Source organism: Cetorhinus maximus, chromosome 16 (genome assembly GCF_964194155.1).
Source record: "Cetorhinus maximus chromosome 16, sCetMax3.hap1.1, whole genome shotgun sequence".
In the NCBI taxonomy this organism is placed as follows: domain Eukaryota; kingdom Metazoa; phylum Chordata; class Chondrichthyes; order Lamniformes; family Cetorhinidae; genus Cetorhinus; species Cetorhinus maximus.
The window spans coordinates 74,332,577-74,356,110 of record NC_135894.1 but is presented as its reverse complement, the minus strand read 5'-3'; positions in this window follow the sequence as shown (position 1 = coordinate 74,356,110).

The following is a 23,534-nucleotide window of genomic DNA, read 5'->3' as shown; positions in this document are numbered from 1 at the left end:
CAGCAGTGGGCTGGGGAGTCGCCACATGGGAAGCCCAAAGAGTAAACTCTGTCTGGTAAGCTTGTGGCCTTCCGGGGGCAAGGGAGGGTCCATCATTCAAAGACACTGGGTGACTGATCGAGGGACCTGGAATCGGGAAGGCAGGAGTGGCAAAGGAAAGCCGCCTCCGATTACCCTTTCTTTTGACCTCCTCTGCCCACTAGCCAGTGAACCACTCAGCATGACCCCAATCCCACCCTCTCTCACTGTGGCCTAGGTTCCTCAGTGATCCTAGACCAATGCTTCCCAAACTTTCTCCTGGTGTGACCTCATTTTAATGCCTCACACGTTGTGTGACCTCAGAGCTGTTGAGCGGGAGCCTTCAGTTTTTGAGGGGTGGGTGGGGGGGAGAACCGCAAAATTCCACAGCAGAATAGTAACCATTATTATTTTACTTTAAAAAGTGACAAAATGAAACAAAACAGCAGGATAATAGCCTTCAGTACTGTATTATTGAAGTCTAAAACAAAATAGGAGCATAATAACATTCACTACTGTATCAAAGTCTCAAAATAAGACAAAAGAGCATAAAACCTAAGTAAAAAATATGTTGTTTCTCCTCATCAGAAAAAAAATTAAAATACCCTGTAAGTTGAAATACTTTACGTTGCTAAATTCCTATATGAAATAACTTTTAAATGTAAAAACATAAACTTTGCTAACTTTTTCTACCTACCAACTGCTCTCTGTCTCTCCCGCAGTCCAACTCTCTCCCTTTCACTGACACCCACTCCCTGCCTGACCTCCCTGTTGCCACTTCCCTTCCCAACACTCCCGCCCTTTTCCCTGCCCGACCCTCCTGCTTGCAGCTACTCTCGCTTGTTTCCTCTCTCTCACCAACCTCCTCATGAGTCTTCGTTCACCGCGAATGTCCGCGAGAGGAATCGGCGAGCGGTAGGGTCGAGCATGGGAGCAGAGAGCAGGGAAGCAGCGAGCAGGAGCAGTGATTCATAAATAATTTCAGGTTTTTGTTATGCCCCATACAGATTCTTTGTAAATATTAGGGTGCAAAGTTCTTGAAGTAATGGACATTTATTATCCCAGATGTTGAGGAATATTATTTTATGTCAAAATGAATGCAACCCAAGGTACGGTTTGATGTTATGATCCTCTGAACAAAAACCATTGTAATTGTTTTCCTTGGCCGTTAGTTATCAATTGTTGAGAAAGAGGCACTTGCTGCCACTTTTCAGCTTTATTCCAAATGGTGCTTGCCAAAACTGCGTGTGCCACAAGCCAATGAAGAGTTCGCAAGTTTTAGGCCGCCTGAGGCTACTTTCTACCCCACCCTCTCGTCATACCCCCTACCCACCCTCTCATCATACCCCCCAACCCACCCTCTCGTCATACCCCCCTACCCCACCCTCTCGTCATACCCCCTACCCCACCCTCTCGTCATACTCCCCTACCCCACCCTCTCGTCGTATCCCTACCCCACCCTCTCATCATACCCCTACCCCACCCTCTCATCATTCTCCCCTACCCCACCCTCTCGTCATACCCCCTACCCCACCCTCTCATCATACTCCCCTACCCCACCTTCTCGTCGTATCCCTACACCACCCTCTCGTCATACCTCCCTACCCCACCCTCTCGTCATACTCCCCTACCCCACCCTCTCGTCATACTCCCCTACCCCACCCTCTCGTCATACTCCCCTACCCCACCCTCTCGTCGTATCCCTACCCCACCCTCTCATCATACCCCTACCCCACCCTCTCATCATTCTACCCTACCCCACCCTCTCGTCATACCCCCTACCCCACCCTCTCATCATACTCCCCTACCCCACCTTCTCGTCGTATCCCTACACCACCCTCTCGTCATACCCCCCTACCCCACCCTCTCGTCATACCCCCCTAACCCACCCTCTCGTCATACCCCTACCCCACCCTCTCGTCATTCTCCCCTACCCCACCCTCTCGTTGTATCCCTACACCACCCTCTCGTCATACCTCCCTACCCCACCCTCTCGTCATATTCCCCTACCCCACCCTCTCGTCATACTCCCCTACCCCACCCTCTCGTCATACCCCCTACCCACCCTCTCATCATACCCCCCCAACCCACCCTCTCGTCATACCCCCCTACCCCACCCTCTCGTCATACCCCCTACCCCACCCTCTCGTCATACTCCCCTACCCCACCCTCTCGTTGTATCCCTACACCACCCTCTCGTCATACCTCCCTACCCCACCCTCTCGTCATACTCCCCTACCCCACCCTCTCGTCATACTCCCCTACCCCACCCTCTCGTCGTATCCCTACACCACCCTCTCGTCATACCCCCCTAACCCACCCTCTCGTCATAACCCCCTAACCCACCCTCTCGTCATACCCCCTACCCACCCTCTCGTCATACCCCCCTACCCCACCCTCTCGTCATACCCCCCCCCACCCCACCCTCTCGTCATACCCCCCTACCCCACCCTCTCGTCATACCCCCCTACCCCACCCTCTCGTCATACCCCCCTACCCCACCCTCTCGTCATACCCCCCTACCCCACCCTCTCGTCATACCCCCCACCCCACTTACTGTTCCTCCAGTTCAGGATCGCCATTGAGGCTGCGAGGCGAGAAAAGGTGCATCATGGGCCCTTGGAGCTGGTCCAAGGATGGAACTTCCTCTCCACGGCAGCCATGACAGTCATTCCAGTTTCGGACATTGTGACCCCCAGATTTTGTCCAACGACCCCATGACCCATGGTTTGGCAAGCCCTGTCCTAGACCTCTGGTAGGTTGCATTACCAGCAGCAGCCACTGTTCCCTGTGGTACTGATAGGCAATGGAGAGCTGCCAGCTTCTGATTGGCCAGAAACTCTTGAGGGGGAGGTGGTGAGATTTTACACCGCTGGGGTCCTAAATCCCTGGGAACGCCCGACGCTGGCCAGTTCCAGTGGGCCTTCCCCAACAGAGAGAGAGCGAGGCGCAGGGCTCCTACCGGTTCTCCAGTTGGTGGGTGAGACCCCAGTTGCCTCCATTAAAGTAGCCCCATTTGGCCACATGTATTTAACACCTCACCATGAATAGGTTTTCAATTGAACTGTGTTCTCATTTAGAGGTACATCACTGAATTTGCTCTTGTACATGTCTCTACGCATAATAGAATAATCTGAAGCTGTATCAATGCATATGTTGATGGACAGATGACAAACACCTTTGTCCAAAATTCTCCGTCATTTGAGTGATTTCTCATGACACAAAAAGTGTACATCCCTAGCTCCTCTTCGCTTAAACATCTGGATTCACTTCAAAATTGTGAACTCCACTTTTATGACGTTGCTGTTTTCCATTATCACTGGAAGGAGTTCTCTTCCCTGCTTTGGCCTTCACTCGGTAAGTAATTTCAATATGGCCTATTGTTTGGTAATTAAATCATTTCTGTATGGACATGCTTGTGCAATATGATTGGAATTACAGCTATAAGTCACTAAGCCTCTCTCAACAGCACTCTTGTGATCAGGTCTCTCCGCTTTAGACTTGGTAGAAGCTGTACGAGTCGCTTGCTTAGGACAAAATTCCAAAGCATTCTTTGATGCCATCTCCTTGGTACAAGCAATCTTACATGCAAGCTCCAATGTACGATTGTGTATTTAATAACTTCAGCCAGATTCTTTCATCTACCAATCCACACACGAATCTGTCTCGTAATGCACAGTCTAAGAATGTATCAATGTCACAATAAAATGATAAATTCTTCAGTGCCATACTCACTAATTTCACTATTCTTCTGGTTTCAGGATCCAAATTTGAAACTTTATGCTATCTCTACTGGCTTTGGATTAAAATGTTCCTCCAACAGAACAATACCGGCTAAGTGCAGGATAATTACAGGGCAAAACTGCAGGAATTCCTCAGGATAGTGTCCTCAGCCCAATCATCTTCAGCTGCTTCATCAATGACATTCCTTCCATCATAAGGTCAGAAGTGGGGATGTTCGCTGATGATTGCATAATGTTCAGCACCATTCATGACTCCTCAGATACTGAAGCAGTCCATGTCCAAATGCAGCAAGACCTGGACAATATCCAGGCTAGGGTTGACAAGTGGCAAGTAACATTTGTGCCACACAAGTGTCAGGCAATGACCATCTCAAAAAGAGAGAATCCAACCATCATCCCTCGATGTTCAATGACATTATCATCACTGAATCCCCCACTATCAACATCCTGGGGCTTACCATTGACCAGAAACTGAACTGGATTAGCCATATAAAGACTATGGCTACAAGAGCTGGTCAGAGGCTAGGAATTGTGCGATGAGTAACTCACCTCCTCATTCCCCAAAGCCTGTCCACCATCTACAAGGCACAAGTCAGGAGTGTGATGGAATACTCCCCTCTTGCCTGGATAAGTGCAGCTCCCACAACACTCAAGAAGCTTGACACCGTTCAGGACAAAGCAGCTGCTTGATTGGCACCACATCCACAAGCATTCACTCCCTCCACCACTGACGCACAGTAGCAGCAGTGCCTACCATCTACAAGAAGCACTGCAGGAATTCACCAAGGCTCCTTAGGCAGCACCTTCTGAACCCACAACCACTACCATCTAGGGGGACAAGAGCAGCAGATAGATGGGAACACCACCAGCTGGAATTTCCCCTCCAAGTCACTCACCAACCTGACTTGGAAATATATCGCCGTTCCTTCACTGTCACTGGGTCAAAATCCTGGAACTCCCTTTGTAACAGCACCGTGGGTGTACCTACACCACATGGACTGCAGTGGTTCAAGAAGGCAGCTCACCATCACCTTCTCAAGGGCAACTAGGGATGGGCAATAAATGCTGGCCCAGCAGTGAAGCCCATATCCGGTGAATGAATTTTAAAAAATTATGGACCAATCAGCTTAACATCAGTGGTAGGAAAAATAATGGAACAATGAGAGAAGAGAAGAACATCTAGAAATGAGAAATATAATCATGAATATTCAGCACGGTTTTCAAAGGAGAAAATCTTGCTTAACCAACCTTATTTAATCTTTTGAAAAGGTAACAGAGACAGTAAACAATCGTAATGCAGTAAATGTAATTTATTTGGATTTTCAAAAGGCCTTTGTTAAGGTGTCCAATAATGGATAGGATTAGAGAATGTGGAGTCAGGCAACAAGTGGGAGAAGGACATGTTCATAACATATGAATGCATTACAATGCACGGACAATAAATGGTTGCTGTACCCAATTCAGCCAGTGGTCAAATGAATGGTGACTTCACCATCAATCACCAATCCCCTGTCTTAGATTGCTGGAGAGATGCTGGCGGGGAGGGTAAAATCTTCTTCAAAGGCCCAACCTCCTAAGCGGACAGTACAACATGAAATCAAAACAACCACCTAATACATTAGTGAGGCCTTCTAGGCATACCAAAAGTGGTATCTCTGGATCTGGACATTGACAAGCACCTGGATTTCCCCAAATTGCTGTTAAACAGTGCATCCCTTGGAAGGTCCAGCCCCAATCAACTGCATGGGTTGAAATAGTATGAAAAGTAACCCAGCCTGAAGATAATCATCTGCTTGCTAAGGCAGCATCAGGTGAAATTCTACACAATGTGGTTCCCAATCTGGATCTATTGCCAATGGCTAGGTGGCACTCCCATAACATCCCATAGTTAGCCCCAGGCACCGTGCATGAACCTGTAAGACCATTCAGTGTCACAGAGCTATAGAAATGAACACAGTCAGTGTGTCAGTGCAATAAACAACCATTTCAATATATTCAAATACCAACACATCTCACCAGAACCAGCATCCAATGCTTTGCGTAAGTCATTACATAAGGTTCACTCACTGCCAGACTATCATTTATGCTGTGCCATTTATACAATATACCCTGAAAACAATGTATTACACGTTGTAACTGAAGAAGATTGCACTAAATATGAAAATTTAAAACCCAGAGGCCCCACAAGTATCTATTTTCAAAGTAATATATTTTAGGGGCTCTCAACTAACAACCTTGAATAAAATAAAAAAGCCATCAAAATTAACATTTTCACTCAAGAAAACACTCATCCAAACAACACTGTTCTCAACCATGTGATAGTAATTGACTGAAAAATTAAAATCAAATTTTTGCTAAATAGGCTGTGGTTTCCAAAATTCCTAATAAACAGTATTCCTGCTTTAAAACTATTTGCAAGGGTTGTTAGCGCTGTGGTCAGAATCAATGTCAACATTTCCAGTTAAAACATTTCACATCCTTGAAACGACTTGCAAAATATTTTTACAACTGAATTTTTCAAAGTTTTACAAAATTTTACCAGACTGATGGAAAGTTAAGTCACTGGATATTTTTGTACTTATTCTCCTTTTTTTCCCTCATTTGCTGTTCTATGATTGAGCACTGCACTTGAGCTATAAAGTGGTGGAATATTGTATGACATGGACGATGCCACTCAGTAATAGGCATGATTCAAACAGGGTGAGACTTTCCCTTTCGTGAGCTAAGACTCCAGCCGGAGACTTGTAGCCAGGTATCACCAACAATGGGGCCAAAAGCTGGGGGCAACCCCACTTTGACCATTTGTTGGATCCCGTCCGCATTTTTCGGCTGTTTGGGAGCTAACTAGTTGCTGTCGGCACTCTTGCTCTTTAAAGGACATGTACCCATCCCCCAAAAGCTACTGGCCCTCCAATTATCAGTCTCAGCAGCACTGGCAAGACGAGACCAACTGCTGGGACTGCACCCAACAGAAGGGCCACTTTGGGAGCAGGCCATGCTCCCAACCAGGTAAGAGAGGCCTGGGAATGTCAGGGATGGGGTTTGCTGCAGGAGTGGCCATTACCACCAGGTACAGGGCCAGCCATTGCTACCGGGGGCGGGGAGGGGCCTCTTTTTGGGTCACTGAGTGCCCGATTAAGAGGGCACTCCTCATCCCCCCCAAGCCTGCAGGGAAGCTGCCAGGATTTACCAGGGAAGGCCCGCTCACCTCTGGTAAAATGCCAGCAATGGCAGGAAGAGGTCCTAAAGTGACTATTTAAGTGGCTAAATTGGCCTCTGTGAGGAAGGGCTACCCCCCACCTTCCTCCTCCTCCACCCCCTCCCCACCCTCCCCACCCCCACCCCCATCACTGGTAAATGCCATGGCGGCGGGAAGATGATAGGCTGCTTTTCCTCATTATTTTATGGGCCTACCCTCCCCCCACCCCGCCACCCTCACCACCTCCCTGGCAGTTAGCAAAAGTTAGTCCTCCATATACACTGCTGCTGAGATCTAAAATTACAATTTAAGAACATAAGAAATAGGAGCAGGAGTAGGCCATGTGGCCCCTCAAGCCAGCTCTGCCATTCAGTAAGATCATGGCTGATCCAATCGTGGCCTCAACTCCACTTTGCCTGCCAATCCCCCTTAAACCTTGACTCCCTTGTAGATCAAAAATCTGTCTAACTCAGCCTTCACTATATTCAATGATCCAACCTCCCCTGCTCTCTAGAATTTCAAAGATTAATGATTCCCTGAGAGAAGAAATTCCTCTTCATCTCCATCTTAAATGGTAGACCCCTTATTCTGAAACTGTGCTCCCTAGTTCTAGATTCATTACAAAAGGAAACATCTACGCAGCATCTACCCTGTCAAGCCCCCTTATATGGTTTCAATAAGATTTCTTCCCATTCTTCTAAACTGCAATGAGATGGGCCCGTCCTGCTCAAACTTTCCTCATAAGACAATCCTTTCATCCCAGGAATCAATCTAGTGAACTTTCTCTGAACTGCTTCCAATACAAGTATATCCTTCCTTAAAGAAGGAAACCAAAACTGTACACAGTACTGTGGGTGTGTTGCCACCAACATCCTGTAAGTTGTAGCAAGACATCCCTATTTTTATACTCCACCCCCTTGCAATGAAGGCCAATATTCCATTTACCTTCTTAATTACTTGCTGTACCCGCATGTTAGCTTTCTGTGATTCATGTATGAGGACACCCAGATCCCTCTGTACCTCAGCATTCTGTAGTCTCTCTCCATTTAAATAATATTCTACCTTTCTATTCTTCCTGCCAAAGTGGACAGCCTCACGTTTTCCTACATTATGCTCCACTGGCCAAATTTTTGCCCATCCTCTTAACTAATGTATATGCTTTAGTAGACTCTTTCTATCCTCCTCACAAATTGCTTTCCTACCTATCTTTGTATCATCAGAAAATTTGGCTACAATACACTTTGTCTCTTCATTCTAGTCATCAATATAGATTGTAAATAGTTGAGGCCCTAGTACTGATCCCTGTGGCACCCCACTAGTTACAATTTGCCAACCTGAAAATGACCCATTTAACCAGAATCTCCCTTTTAGTTAGCCAATCCTTTATCCACACTAATATATCACCTCCAACACCATGAGCTCTTATCTTTTGTAGTAGCCTTTTACATGCCACCTTATCAAATGTTTTTTTGGAAATTCAAATACACTACATCAATTGGTTCCCCTTTATCCACCCTGCTTGTTACATCCTCAAAGAACTCTAATAAATTTGTCAAACACAATTTCCCTTTCACCAAACCATGTTGAGTCTGCCTGATAGCATTATGATTTTTAAATGTTCTGCAAATACTGCCTTAATAATGAATTCTAGTATTTTCCCAATAACAGATGTTAGACTAACTGACCTATTGTTTACTCCTTTCTGTCTCCCCCTTTTTTTGAATGGGGGGTCATTACATATGCAGTGTTCCAATCCACTGGGATCTTTCCAGAATCTAGGGATTTTTGAAAAATTACAATCAATGCATCCATTATCTCTGCAACCACTTCTTTTAAGACCCTGGGATGCATGCCATCAGGTCTAGGGGATGTGTCAACCTTTAGTCCATTTAATTTTCTGGAACTTTTTCCCCAGTAATAGTATTTGTTTAAGTTTCTCCCTCCCTTTTGCCCCTGGAATTTAGACTAGTTTTGGCATGTTTTTTTTTGTGTGCTCTACCACTGCAGTCTTTGAACTTGAAACATGATGTCAGAAGTGGAGATAAAATTGAGTTTTGAAACCCTGGAAATTCTGCAGAGAAGATACAGCTTAGAAAGGCACAGATAAATGTTCAAATCTGCTTAAAGCTGCTGAAAGGGACAAAGGAAAGAAAACACACACCAAAGGGAAGGCTGCAAATAAAAGACTGGGTGAGTAAACATGGCAGTAAACTTTCCACACCCAGCTCCTGTCGAAATAAAAGGCGATATGTGGAAAAACTGGCAGTTTTTCTACTTGAAATGGAAAAACCTCAAGCTGGCAACAGATTTAATTAACAAACCAGGACCGATAAGAGTAGCCACACTTCTAATACTGCTGGGGAAGGACTGCTACAAATTGTATACCATCCTAAATCTAACCAACAAACAAAGAAAACACAGCAGAGGTTTTGAAAGCGTTGAAGGTAGAAGTCTAATGATAACCATGAAACCATTGTTGATTGTGGGGAAAGCCCATTTGGTTCACTAATGCCCTTTAGGGAAACCTGCTGTCCTTACCAGGTCTGGCCTACATGCGACTCCAAACCCATAGCAATGTGGATGATTCTTAAATGCCCTCTAGCCTAACAAGCTACTCAGTTGTATCAAGCCACTAAAAAGCCTAAAAGGAATGAAACTGGACGGACCACCCGGCATTGTCGTAGGCACCGGAAGTGACAACAGAAAACTTAGCCCTGACGACCTTGCAAAGTCCTCCTTACTATAATATCAAGGAACTTGTGCGAAAATTGGGAGAGTTGTCCCGCAGACTAGTTAAGCGACAGCCTGACATAGTCATAGTCACAGAATCATACCTTACAGATAATGTCCCAGACACCACCATCACCATCCCTGGATTTGTCCTATCCCACTGGCAGGACAGACCCAGCAGAAGTGGTAGCACAGTGGTACACAGTCGGGAGGGAGTTGCCTGGGAGTCCTCAACATCAACTCTGGACCCGATGAGGTCTCATGGCATCAGGTCAAACATGGGCAAGGAAACCCCCTTGCTGACTATCACGTACTTCCTCCACACCCCCTCAGCTGATGAATCTGTACTCCTACATGTTGAACACCACTTGGAGGAAGCATTGAGGGTGGCAAGGGCACAGAATATACCCTGGATGGGGGACTTCAATGTCCATCACCAAGAGTGGCTCGGTAGCATTACTATTCACCGAGCTGGCCGAGTCCTAAAGGATGTAGTTGCTAAACTGGGTCTGCGACAGGTGATGAGGGTAGCAATAAGAGGGAAAACCTACTTGACTTCATCCTCATGAACCTGCCTGCCATAGATCCATCTGTCCATGACAGAATCGGTAGGAGTAACCACCGCACAGTCCTTGTGGAGACAAAGTCCCGTCTTCACATTGAGGATACCCTCCATCATGTTGTGTGGCACTACCACCGTGCTAAATGGGATAGATTTGGAACAGATACAGCAACTCAAGACTGGGCATCTATGAGGCACTGCGGGCCATCAGCAGCAGCAGAATTGTACTCGAACACAATCTGTAACCTCATGGCCCAGCATATCCCCCATTCTACCATTACCACCAAGCCAGGGGATCAACCCTGGGTCAATGAAGAGTGCAAGAGGGCATGCCAGGAGCAACGCCAACCATACCTAAAAATGAGGTGTCAATGTGGTGAAGCTACAACACAGGACTACTTGCTGCCAAACAGCATAAGCAGCAAGTGATTGACAGAACTAAGCAATTCCACAACCAACGTATTAGATCTAAGCTCTGCAGTCCTGCCCCATCCAGTCGCGAATGGGTGGTGGACAATTAAACAACCCACTGGAGGCGGAGGAGGCTCCACAAATTTCCCCATCCTCAGTGAGGGGGGAGACCAGCACATCAGTGCAAAAGATAAGGCTGGAGCATTTGCAACAATCTTCAGCTGGAAATGCCAAGCAGATGATCTATATCAGCCTCCAGGAGGTCCCCAGCATCACAGATGCCAGCATTAAGCCAATTTGATTCACTCCACATGACATCAAGAAATGGCTGAAGGCACTGGATATTGCAAAGGCCATGGGCTCTGACAATATTCCAGCAATAGTACTGAAGACTTGTGCTCCAGAACTTGCCACGCCCCAGCTAAGCTGTTCCAGTACAGCTACAACATTGGCATCTACTCAGCTATGTGGAAAATTGCCCAGGTATGTCCTGTACACAAAAAGCAGGGCAAATACAACCCTGCCAATTACTGCCCCATCATTCTACTCTCAGTCATCAGTAAAGTGATGGAAGTAATCAACAGTGCTATCAAGTGGCATTTGCTTAGCAATAACCTGCTCACTCATGCCCAGTTTGTGTTCCACCTGGGCCACTCAGCTCCTGGTCTTATTACAGCCTTGGTTCAAACATGGACAAAAGAGCTGAACTCCAGAGATGAGGTGAGAGTGACTGCCCTTGACATCAAGGCCACATTTGACCGAGTGTGGCATCAAGGAGGCCTAGCAAAACTAGAGTCAATGGGAATCGGGGGAAACACTGGCTGGAGTCATACCTATCACAAAGGAAGATGGTTGAGGTTATTGGAAGTGAATCATCTCAGTTCCAGGACATCACTGCTGGAGTTCCTCAGGGTAGTGTCCTTGGCCCTATCATCATCAGCTGCTTCATCAAGACCTTCCTTCCATCATAAGGTCAGAAGTGGGGATGTTCGCTGATGATTGCACATTGTTCAGCACCATTCATGACTCCTCAGATACTGAAGTAATCCATGTCCAAATGCAGCATGACCTGGACTATATCCGGGCTTAGGCAAGTAACATTCGCGCCACACAAATTCCAGGCAATGACCATCTACAACAAGAGAGAATCCAAACCTTCACCCCTTGACATTCAATGGCATTATCATCACTGAATCCCACACTATCAACATCCTGGGGGTTGCCATTGACCAGAAACTGAACTGAACCAGCCATATAAATACTGTGGCTCAAGTGAAGGTCAAAGGGTAGGAATCCTACGGCAAGTAACTCAGCTCCTGACTCCCCAAAGCCTGTCCACCATCTACAAGGCACAAGTCAGGAGTGTGATGGAATACTCCCTATTTCCCTGGATGTGTGCAGCTCCAGCAACACTCAAGAAACTTGACACTGTCCCCTTGATTGACACCCCATCCACAAACATTCACTCCCTCCACCACCAACGCAGAGTGGCAGCAGTGTGTACCATCTACAAGATGCACTGCAGGAATTCACTAAGGCTCCTTAGACAACACCTTCCAAACCCATGATCTCTACCATCTAGAAGGACAAGGGCAGCAGACTCATGGGAACACGACTACCTGGAAGTTCCCCTCCAAGCCTCTCACCATCCTGACTTGGAAATATATCAGCGTTCCTTCATGGTCACTGGGTCACCATCCATGTACTCCCTCCCCAACAGCACTGTGGGTGTACCTACACCACATGGACTGCAGCGGTTCAAGAAGGCAGCTCAGCACCACCTTCTCAGGGACAATAAGGGATGGGCAATAAACAACCAGCAATGCCCACATCCCATAAATGGATAAAATATATATATACGCACAACTATAGAAGCTGTTCCTTCACAGCAATCAGTTGGTCAGGGCGAAGGGGTCTTACCCTTTACTGAGTAAAGAACTACCATCAAGCGCAGAGGTCCATGGGTCTCCAACAACAGCAATGGAACAACAATCCACTTGATTGGCACCCTATCCACAAACATCCACTCCCTCCACCACTGACGCACAATGGCAGCAGTCTGTACCATCTACAAGATGCACTGAAGGAACTCCACCGGGCTCCTTAGACAGCACCTTCCAGTGCCACAGAACGACATTCTCTGGACAAGGAACATCCAACCCAGATGAACAGCCAATGACAAAACATACGCATACCATTAAGAGATTTGTACAATTTAAAGACAATGGGCGGAATTGTCCCAGATTTGCACTAAGTGCGGTAGTCGGCCACAGTGACGGGTTTTCACGCTGTATCATCCCAAACCCACTGCATTAGTTATGCATTCCTGGGAAACACGCCATTTCAATGACGGGCGGGCTCTCATTCGCTGGCTACGCCATCACCGCACCAATTCATCACGCTGGGTACCATATTTAAATTCCAGACATGTGCGTACACATCAGTGCTTCCAGTCCAGGACAACTGCGGAGAAGATGTCCACAAAAGACAAAAAAACTACAGCCCCCAGATTTAGTGGTGCATCACTGGAACGCCGTTTGGACGCCTTGGAGGCCTGCCATGATGCGCTCTACCTCCGTTCTGGCCACAGGATGGGCAGCGATGTGACCAGCCAGGCTTGGGAGGCGGTGGCAGTGGTGATCAGTGCCAATGCTGCACAGATGAGGTTGGCCATCCAATGCGGATAGAGGATGATTGATCTCACCCATGCAGCCAGGGTATGACAACCATCTCATCGCTCTAAACTCACACATTCACAAGCCCATCACACATTCACTGCCATCTCACTCACTGTCAACTCAGTGACATCACCACCCATTCTCACACACATACCCTCACATGTCCATCTGGCCTCATCTCCTCTGGAGACTGCCTCCTCAGCCCTCACCATCTTGAGGAAACTTGTACAGATCAACATGTGGCCCCACACACGCCCTGGGTTACCCTCCTTCACCAGTACAGCCCTCATCCTGCAGCCTCTTCCCTTGCCTGAGACCACTTCCCCCGCTTAGGCAAGCAAGCCCTAGCCCCGCATTCATTGAAAAGCCACCCACACATGGCTGATCTGGTAGGTAGAGACCTGCCGTAAGCCCCCCTAAAAGTGGTATGGTGCTGTCTGCAAAGTCTGATGTTGATGACTGCGAGTGCTGCCCGAAGCAAGGTAGGCAAACAAACCTTGAAGTCTCAAGTGAAGTGCAGCCCACCAGGTGCTCATCGCTTATGTGTTGTTGTGAAATACTTTGGCACGTTTTCCTGCCAACGTGGCCAGACGATCCAGCGGGGGCAGATGGGGGACAATTCCAGCGAGCTGGCCTAATAGTGATATTACAATGAGGTTCTCGATGTCCAATGGCGGAAAACGTGGCCCGCCATCGGTGGGCTGAGCAGATGATCGCAAACTGGTTTCACACCATCGTGAAACCGATTGCACCATATTGTCCACTCACACCATCAAACACGTCCGATGCTGGTGGGCACAAAAAAATTCCAGTCTATGTGTGGAATGCAGAGACTGACTAGTAGAACAAACAATTGTTAATGCATGAGAACAGTGGTTGTATAGTGGTTAACTTGGGTAACTCACAGTAACACATGATCATGCATGCAAGTGTGTCTTCTGCTTGTTAGGAAAAGGGGGATGTTTGGATCTTCTGTTCATTATGAAAAGGGGGATGTTTGGGTTTTGAAATGCAACAGTCTACATGTCTTATCTGGCTTGCTGTAGTCATGTGATCTCTGCCATGAGGGAAGCTCTGTAAGCTGCCATCTTACAATCAGTTCAAAAAAGACTCTCAGTGAGAAAGCAGTACTGTCTTTGAACTCGAAACAAAGACATGGACTGCAGTGGTTTGAGAAGGCAGCTCACCATCACCTTCTCAAGGGCAACTAGGGATGGACTATAAATGCTGGCCCAGCCAGCGAAACCCACATCTCATGAATGAATAAGTAAAACAAACAAAATACTTGTTAATAAGTCTCTGCCCTTTCCTTGTTTCCCATTAATAATTCCCCAGTCACATCCTCTAAGCGGCCAATGGTCACTTCAGCTACTCTCTTCCTTTTTATATACTTGTAGAAGCTCTGAGGTTTACTCTCATATTCTAATCTCTCCCTCTTTATATTTTTTAAGTCATCCTTTGCTGGTTTCTAAAATTCTGGTCTACCACTAATCTTCCCAGTGTTGTATCCCTTTTCATTCAAGATGATACTATCCTTAACCTCCTTAGTTAGCCACAGATGGTGCATCCTTCTAATAGAATCTTTCTTACTCAATGGATGTACCCAAATATTACATAGAATTTACAGCAGAGAAACATGCCAACTTATCCATGCCAGCGTTTATGCTGCATATGAGTTTCCTCTAACCTTTCTAATTCTAACCCTACCAGCATATTATTCTAGATTAATTGAATTCTGGGATTCAATCCTGTAAATTATTTATATGTCAAAAACATAATTCATTCACCTGCCAGGACTCTGGTATCACTTAATTTTGTTTTTACTGTTTCCTAATAGCTGTAACATGACAGAGTTAAACAAGCCAATCACAAATAAAACTTGAATTCTGATTGTTGGCTTTGTGTTAGAGCAGTGTTGCCCAACATCTGACACACAAGCTAAATCAGGCCCACTCAATCATCTCATCTGGCCCTTGATGCTCTTTCCAGTTATTGAGGAAAGCCAGCCCCGAGGCCAAGATACAGATGTAAAGTTCTACCAGATGTGATCCACAGCAAACTGACGTGGCAAGTGCTCACTCTCAGAAAACCGCATAGGTTTCCATGTTTAGGAAGTTACTAGTTGGTGCACGGAATGTTTATCTCCTTCTATTAAACGAAGCACTCAATATAACACCCTGAGGTATGACCGCTTTAGAAGGTAAGTTTCAAAGAATTTGATGGTAAGTCAATTAAAGACAGAAAATTTGACCAATTGCCAATCTACTCTGCTTAGTTACAAGTTTTGGTTGGTCCAGGTTGTTTGAGGTGAACCACCTCAGCTTCCAGGAAAAAAATGAAAAGCAAAAGAAACAAAGTTGGGGAAAATCTGGATATCTCTTCCTACATTGTATAACCTCACTTCATGTAATTCCACTCATCTTCCCCCTCAATGTCTTTCCTATGAACATTTCCACAATGTTTTAACATCCAAACAACATGCAGCAAGATTAAATGGACACATAGCAGCGTGCATTTATATATAGTTGCTTTAACATACTATAATAGTCCAAATTGCATTACAGGAGCATAATCAGAAGCAAACTGACAAAAAGGAGACATTAGAACAGGTGACCAAGAACTTGGACAATAAGGGAGGCTTTGAGGAGCATATTAAATGAGGGTAAAGAGAGATGCAGAGGTGGAGAGGAATTCCAGAGCTTAAGGGCTAGATAGCTGGAGGCACGGCTGTTTATTGAGGTTTGAAGAAAGTAAGGGATTGGCAAGAGACTAGAATCGGAAGAACACAAAGTTCTTGGAGGGCTGTAGGACTGCTTGAGTCTGGTTGTAGCACTGTTACAGAGATAGGGAAGGGTGAGGCTATGGAGGGATGTGAGCACGAGAATGAGAATATTAAAATTGAGGCATGGGTCAGCTGGGTGCTAACGTGACTGAATGAGCACAGCCATGATTGGTAAGCGGGACTTCGTACAAGTTAAGATATGGGTAGCCGAGTTTTAGATTACCTTAAGTTTGTGGAAGATGGGGTGGTTGGCCAGGGGAGTGTTGGAATAGTCAAGCCTGGAGGTATCAAAAGCATGGATGAGGATTTCAGCAGTGGTTGGGCTTAGACAGGGATGAAGATGAGTTGCATTTCAGAAGTTGAATTAGGTAGCGGTGGTGATGGAGAGGATATGGGGTCAGAAACTCAGCTCGGGGTCAAAGAGGAAGCAGAAGTTGTGATCAGTCTGAGAAAGTGGACAGAGGCAGAGATGGAATTGATGGCAAGGAACAGTGTTTATGGCGGGGGCCGAAGACAATGGCTTTGATCTTTTCAACCAGGGGTGTAGTGCTGCCAGAGCGCTGCTCCAGTACCTCCTCTTGACGAGCAAGCGACCGATGATTTGTGAGCCCCGGGCTGAGCTTTGACAGCCAAGTGCCGGCTTGTGCCAAGGAACATATCGGCATTGCCAGGGAATTGCTGCAGCCATCAAAGAACTTGGGTTAGTGGTTTGCTGATCAACTCAAGACATGAAGCCAGGCTCGGAGGCCAGGAACTATATTTCCTGGCAGGCTGCGGCTGCTCTTGGGTCTTTAATGCACGTGCCAGTGAGGCACTGGCCGGCACATGCACAGTTTGCGTTTTATCGTTCTTTGGGCCGGGGAGTGGCCCAGTCCACATGCACAGACGAAAAGGGCTTAAAGAGCCCAAACAGCAAAAAAGTACAGGCCAGGTGACCTGAGCAGGAGGAGATACCCATGGAGCAGGACACAGCAAGGGGGACAAGAGAAAGCTCCCAGAAGTGAAGTTCCAGTTAAGGGACAAAGATAAGGATTAGAGGTAAATTCCATTAAGCCAACATAAATGACAGGAGCAGAGAAAAATGCCCCAAGTTAAAGAAAGAGCTGTGGGGAGCAGACTTAAAGCAAAGTGGGCTTGAAAGAAGCCATGAAGATCCAAGAAGGCAGCCAAAGGTTTGTGACTCCTTACTTGGGCCTTTGGAGCTGCTTGACACTGCCGAAGATCTGAAAATGTGCTTGGAAGGTGAAGCTTGAGTGTACGTGGAGATCGAGAGGAATTGTAGAAAGTGAGATTGAAACCCTGGAGGTGAACAGTGCGCTAAAACTACTTTTCGTTTCCGGCTATATTGCGTGCCAGTCATCGTTTGTTTTGTGTCTACGTGTTTTCTCTTTTTTCCCCGACACCTGGCTCTTGATGTCTTGAAGTTGCAGCTTAACAGCTTATAAAATAAAACAGGCTGAAAGCCACTGGCCTACTCAGTATTCACTGCCAACCTGAAGGGAGAAAGTCGTCACTCGGAATTGCTGACAGCTGCCCACAGGAAACAGGACACTATCTAAAATCTCCAAGCCCAAGAACCTGCTATACGTGTAATTAGGGGAAAAAACAGTCAAACATTTAAAACTGCCTGATAGCGATACAATGACCGCGAAACAAAAGGGCGTAACCTCCTTCTTTTGTAGAGAAAGTGAAAAAAGTAAAGAACATTCAAGTACTGTCACACTGAATGATGATGGGGGGGAGAGCTCCAGTGTTGCAGAGCCAGAGTCAAAAGTAACCACACAGTGTACATCTGAAACTGAGCCTGATACAGTGGCAGGTCTGTACCCCTATGTGGATGCGTGGACAGGAAATGTGGAAGAGGGAAAAAGGGACATATCCTTGGTTAGACTATAAGGATGAAAAACTTGGGTGTAATGTGTGTGCAGATATTAGTAGCTTATCAATTTTCACGTCCAAGGGATTGAGACTTTCAAATGAATCGCATTTGTACCAAGTGATATTCAATGGATCCAGCCCGAATGCACGTTTAAAATCTCTCAGAAAAAGAATTGTAGAAGACAAACTCTTGAAAGCTCACATCACGGTGCAACATGTCGCTGTAAAAGCAAATGAAGACACTCTTGGGAAAATTTGTGACAACCTGGACACATCTCGTCTGATGGCGACTTGTACAGTTTTTCACTCTACATACTACCTGGCTCAAAACAACAGACCTTACTCTGGCCACTTTGGCTTGCTGGAACTTACAAGTGCAAATGGTATTGACATGGGAATTGGGTTGCATTCCCGCTACAGTGCTGCAGAAATTATTGACCACATGGCTACTGAGATGAAGAAGACAATTTGCCAGCATATCAAAGTAATCAAGGGTAAAATTTAAATTCTTATTGATGAATCTACAAGCCTCAGTACCAAAACTGCTCCAGCAGCTTAAACAAAAACAGAAAATGCTGGAGAATGCTGGAAAATGCTTGAAAATGCTCTAGTAGTTTACTTGAATTGTGAGGATGATAAGAAGGATGATCCACACTTCATGTTTTTAAATCTGATTGAATTTCCAGATCAAAAAATTGGTACAATAGTTGAGTATCTTCTTGAATGTCTCACGAAACATGGTTTTGATGACTTCTACCTGAAGCAGCATCTTGTAGCGTTTGCTAGTGATGGAGTGAGTGTTATGCTGGGCACCAAATCAGGTGTAGCTCACAGACTTATGGAGCAATACCCAGATATTATTATTTGGCATTGCCTGAACCATAGACTAGAACTTGCAGTGGGCGATTCGGTGACAGATGTTAGTGGGGTGAATCATTTCCATTCATTTATGGACAAATTATACTCTGTGTATAACAGTTCACCTCTCAGGCAGAGGCAACTGGCAGAATGCGCTGCTGAATTAGAACAACAAATTTCCAAAATAGGCCGCATTTTAAGCACCAGATGGGCAGCAAGTTCATTTCGAAAAATGTCGGCTGTGTGGTGCAACTGTGAAGCATTAGGGTTATTTATTTTGCACTGGCCATGAAAAATGAAACAAGGTCTGCGTCTGACAGAAAAACCTGTGGAGGTTTGTTAAAGAGAGAATTTCTTTGAAACACTTTATCTTAGACTTAGCTCTGATATATGTCATGTCACATGAACTTGGCAGAAATGCAGTACAATGAATGTATATACAGACAATCTGATCCTTTGCAGAATACACGTTTTGCATGACACAAAAACTCTTGAGGCCAAGGCTGCAGTCACACTGGAAAAGTTTGGAACAGTCTTGTTCGGGAACAACAGTAAGATAATCAGCATTAACTATCAGCAGTTTCTTACCAGCCTTGTTAATAAATTAGAAAATTGAATGTTCACAACCATGTCATTGAAAGGCTCTCATTCAACCTCTGCAGCCCAATCCGGTTGTGCATCTCTGATCGACCAATTGCGCATTCTTGACAAAGACCGTTGACCAGCTGAAATGTCACCAGGTTATGGGGAATTGGCAAAAGCTTCTCTCTGCAAGCAGTTTAAATTGTTATCTCCTTCTGTAATCAATACATTCAGAAATTATGTGAAGGAAGCTAGGCAATGCATTCTCCAGGATTTATGACTGTTTACTAAATTGCACACAAGTAATTCCAAGCAGCACTTCAGAATGTGAGCGAGGATTCAATCAAATGAATTTAATTATCACACCAACGCACTCAAGAATTCTCATAAGTCAGGTATCAGGCAACCCTCATGTTTGTCAGACTATACGGACCACCCCCCTCTACATCTGACGCACTAGGTCGAATGCCATATGTCACAACCTGGCTGTGATGTCACCCAACAGCAGACGACTCAAGGACAAGGACCAGCCTCTCCCTCTCGCACAAAGTGTGGAACCAGACCCATTGTGGAAATTATTGTGAAGTGTTGTTGCAGAAATTCAAGAAGCGTCATGGTGTCAGGTCTTGGAAAGTTTGATAAGATTACAGATAAAGCATTTGCAGACCATGGCACCGGCACTGAAAAATCTATTGATGAGTTTGCTAAGCTAATTTCGGATGAAAACTTTTCACCTGAACAAATTTACGATGCTGACGAAACGAGTCTGTTCCGGCATTATGCCCTAGGTTAGAGCTGGGGCAGAAAAGCACATTTGGCCTGGTGTGCTAAGGGAAGAGAGGAATGTTGCAAAGACAGCTGAACAGATGGTTTCAGTCTTAGTGATAAATAAGTCCATGAGCTCTTTGCATTATTATTGGAGGTGTAGTGAACAAGGTAGAGGGGTTAAAGGAGACAGTTTGTTGTGGAGAAAATAAGCAGGGGGGGGTTAGCTTTGCATTCCAAGATAATCTAGGAGTGGTGAACAGTTTTAGCAGAGGAGAGCAGGGCCTGATAGTGCTTAATGTAATGCGTCAGATCTGGCAATGAGCGGCTAAACCAGTCGTGTGCCATAAATATTCAAATCTGCATTCCTTGAATTTAAGGAAGTGAAGATGGTGTTGCACTGAGGAGAATAACCAGGGTGATGGGCAATGAGTAATGGTTTTACCGGGGAATTGTGTATACTTATGTATGGTTCTAGACTACTTGTACATGAAATCTAATCAACTAATGTTATTACAAGTTATAACCATTCATTCTGAATTGGATTTAAATTATCTATCTGCTTTGTATAACTATTTTAAAAGTAAAATCTCAGTTAATAATTGTTAATAGCTTAGAAAATATAGATCAATATAGAACATGACTAACCACTTGAAACCATCGTCACTTGAAAACTATTGGTTGCTCAAGGACGGAGTTCAGGGATTAAGAGAAAATACGAGAGATAATAATCAGTGGTGTATCTAAATTTGGGTTAATCCCTTTTAAGAACACTGAACAGGTGTTTTTATTGTATTCACAGCCACTTTCAACAGTTTCAACACAATACAACAGCAATGCCCAAGAGAATTACAAACTATTAATTTTCCCTTTTCTTTTTCTACAGTGTTTATACTTGTGTGCAAATTGAATGCCTCCATTATGTTACAATGGCCCCTCCACATTGGTCCCTATAGGAGGTGGATTAGGTATGAGAAGTCTCATACCTTGGGTTTGCAAATATCCAAACAAGCAAGTAGTTTAATGATTGAGTAAAACTATCCCTAGTCTTGTTTAACAACACAATGGCTCAGAGTGCAGTGTCCATTAAATTATACTAAAAACATAGGATTATGTAGCACAGTAGATTAACATGAATTTGGTTTGTGAAATAGCCTTTTCTCATTCTCCTGATTATAATGAAGTCCATTCACTCCAGGATCTTGGATTTCAATTCCTTCCCTAACAGCTGTCAAAAGTTCTAAAATAAACGAGGTCAGACAAATCTAATTCAGAGTTGATTAAATGCACATCCACAATACAAAATGGTCCATAATACTGCATTAATTGAACTATTTAATTCAATGAGCCCAAAAAATGCATGGAGAAGATAGAGAGATGATACACTGGAGAGGTAGGGAGATCTTTTCTACAGCAAGGGTCAAGGCACATTTTTAAAGCACTTTAGAGAAGCTCCAAACTCTATACTTCATTAAAAGCACAAAAAAGAACAAGTTGATTCTGATATTGAATTAGAGGGAGAGAAATACTGTATTACATTGATATTCACATCCAGGCTCAGGCATACAGAAATTATCAAAATAGTTTAAGTGGGAATGAAGGGAAAAGAAAGTACAGGTTTTACTGAAAAAGCAAACATTCTTTACTACTGGCTTTTTGATGTTTGTAATTAATTAGAGGTAATTATTTTCTTTTTAAGAGCATTAGTAGATGATTGACAGTCTGCCTTTTAGCCGTCTATGTCTGAGGGGAATCTGTCAATCATTTAAGACCACTGAGCCGTTTGAGCCTTTTATCATTCTGAGCCTCTAGACGGAGTATCTATCTACGGTGGTCTTTTACATAATAATCTCACACCTCCTGGAACTGATCTACTCTGATTGGACTTGGCAGCAGTTGAACTTCATGACCTAAAGCAACATTTTAGTGTCCCAGAGACCAGCTTTGTGTTGGTAAATAACTGCTGCCAGGAAGCAACAGGTTTCAAAAATACAAGAAATAGTTTTTTTTCAGCAAGGACAAATTAGAACAACTACGAGAACCTTCTACACGTTTCCTCATTTTTGAGGGTATCTCTGCACTGATAAAGAATCACATCAAATAGTATAAGTCTAACATTCAACTGTCACACCACATCTACCTGGAGTTCCCAACACTAAAAAAATTCCTTTCATTCTCTGAAAAAAATGTTTTTCCATTATTTAAACCAGAGAGCACAGTAGGCAGACCCCTGTACATAAAATCTCTGCTTTTATTAATTCTCCAGCACCAAATTTCTACTCATGATCGGGAAGAAATTCGACCAGACACTATAAAACTACCTTTTCTGTAGTTACTACACTTCAAAAGAACTTCATCGGCTGTAAAACACTTTGGGAAATCCTAAGGTCATGAAATGCACAATATAAATGCAAGTCATAGAGTCACTTATGGCACAGAGGAAGCCATTGGGTTCATCGAGTCAATGCTGACTCCCGCACACCAATCCTGTCAGTCCCATTCTCCTACTTGATCCCCGTACCCCTGCAAGTCATGCATCCAACCAATTTACTCTCAAAACCATTGATTGTTTCCGCTTCCACCACCCTTGGTGGGCAGCGAGTTCCAGGTCATTACCACTCGCTGCTTAAACATGTTCTTCCTCACATTTTCCCTGCATCTCTTGCCCCAAATCTTAAATCTATGTCCCCTTGACCTTGTACCATCAGCTAATGGGAAGATGTTTTCCATGCCTACCTTACCTAAACCTGTCATATTCTTGTACACCTCTATCCAATCTCCCCTCAATCTCTTTTGCTCCAAGGAAAACAAACCCAGCCTTTCCAACTTAACCTTGAAACTAAGACTCCCCTCATCCCTGGAACCATTCTAATAAGTGGGCGTACCTATATCACATGGACTGTAGTGGTTCAAGAAGGTAGCTCACCACATCTTCTCAAGGGCAATTAGGGACGGACAATAAATGCTAGCCTAGCCAGTGATGCCCACATCCCATGAACGAATAAAAAAAAAGCCACCTCTACATCGTCACGAGGACCTTCAGCTTTTCTAAGGTGTGGCCACAATATTCTAGTTGGGGCCTAACCAAAACGTTAAAGGTTCAGCATAACTTCCCTGTTTTTCCAATCAATGGGCAGAATTTTCCGTTTGTCGGGCGGGCGGGCCTGACCCAATCGCGGACAGGCGCAGAGCCAATCGCCGCCAGCGATTGGGGCCCCACCGCCATTTTACGTGGCCGGGCCAATTAAGGCCTGCCCAGCGTGATGACCACCGGGAAGCGCTATGCGTTCCCTGTGCAGGCGGGGGGGAGCCCCTAAAATCGAGAGTG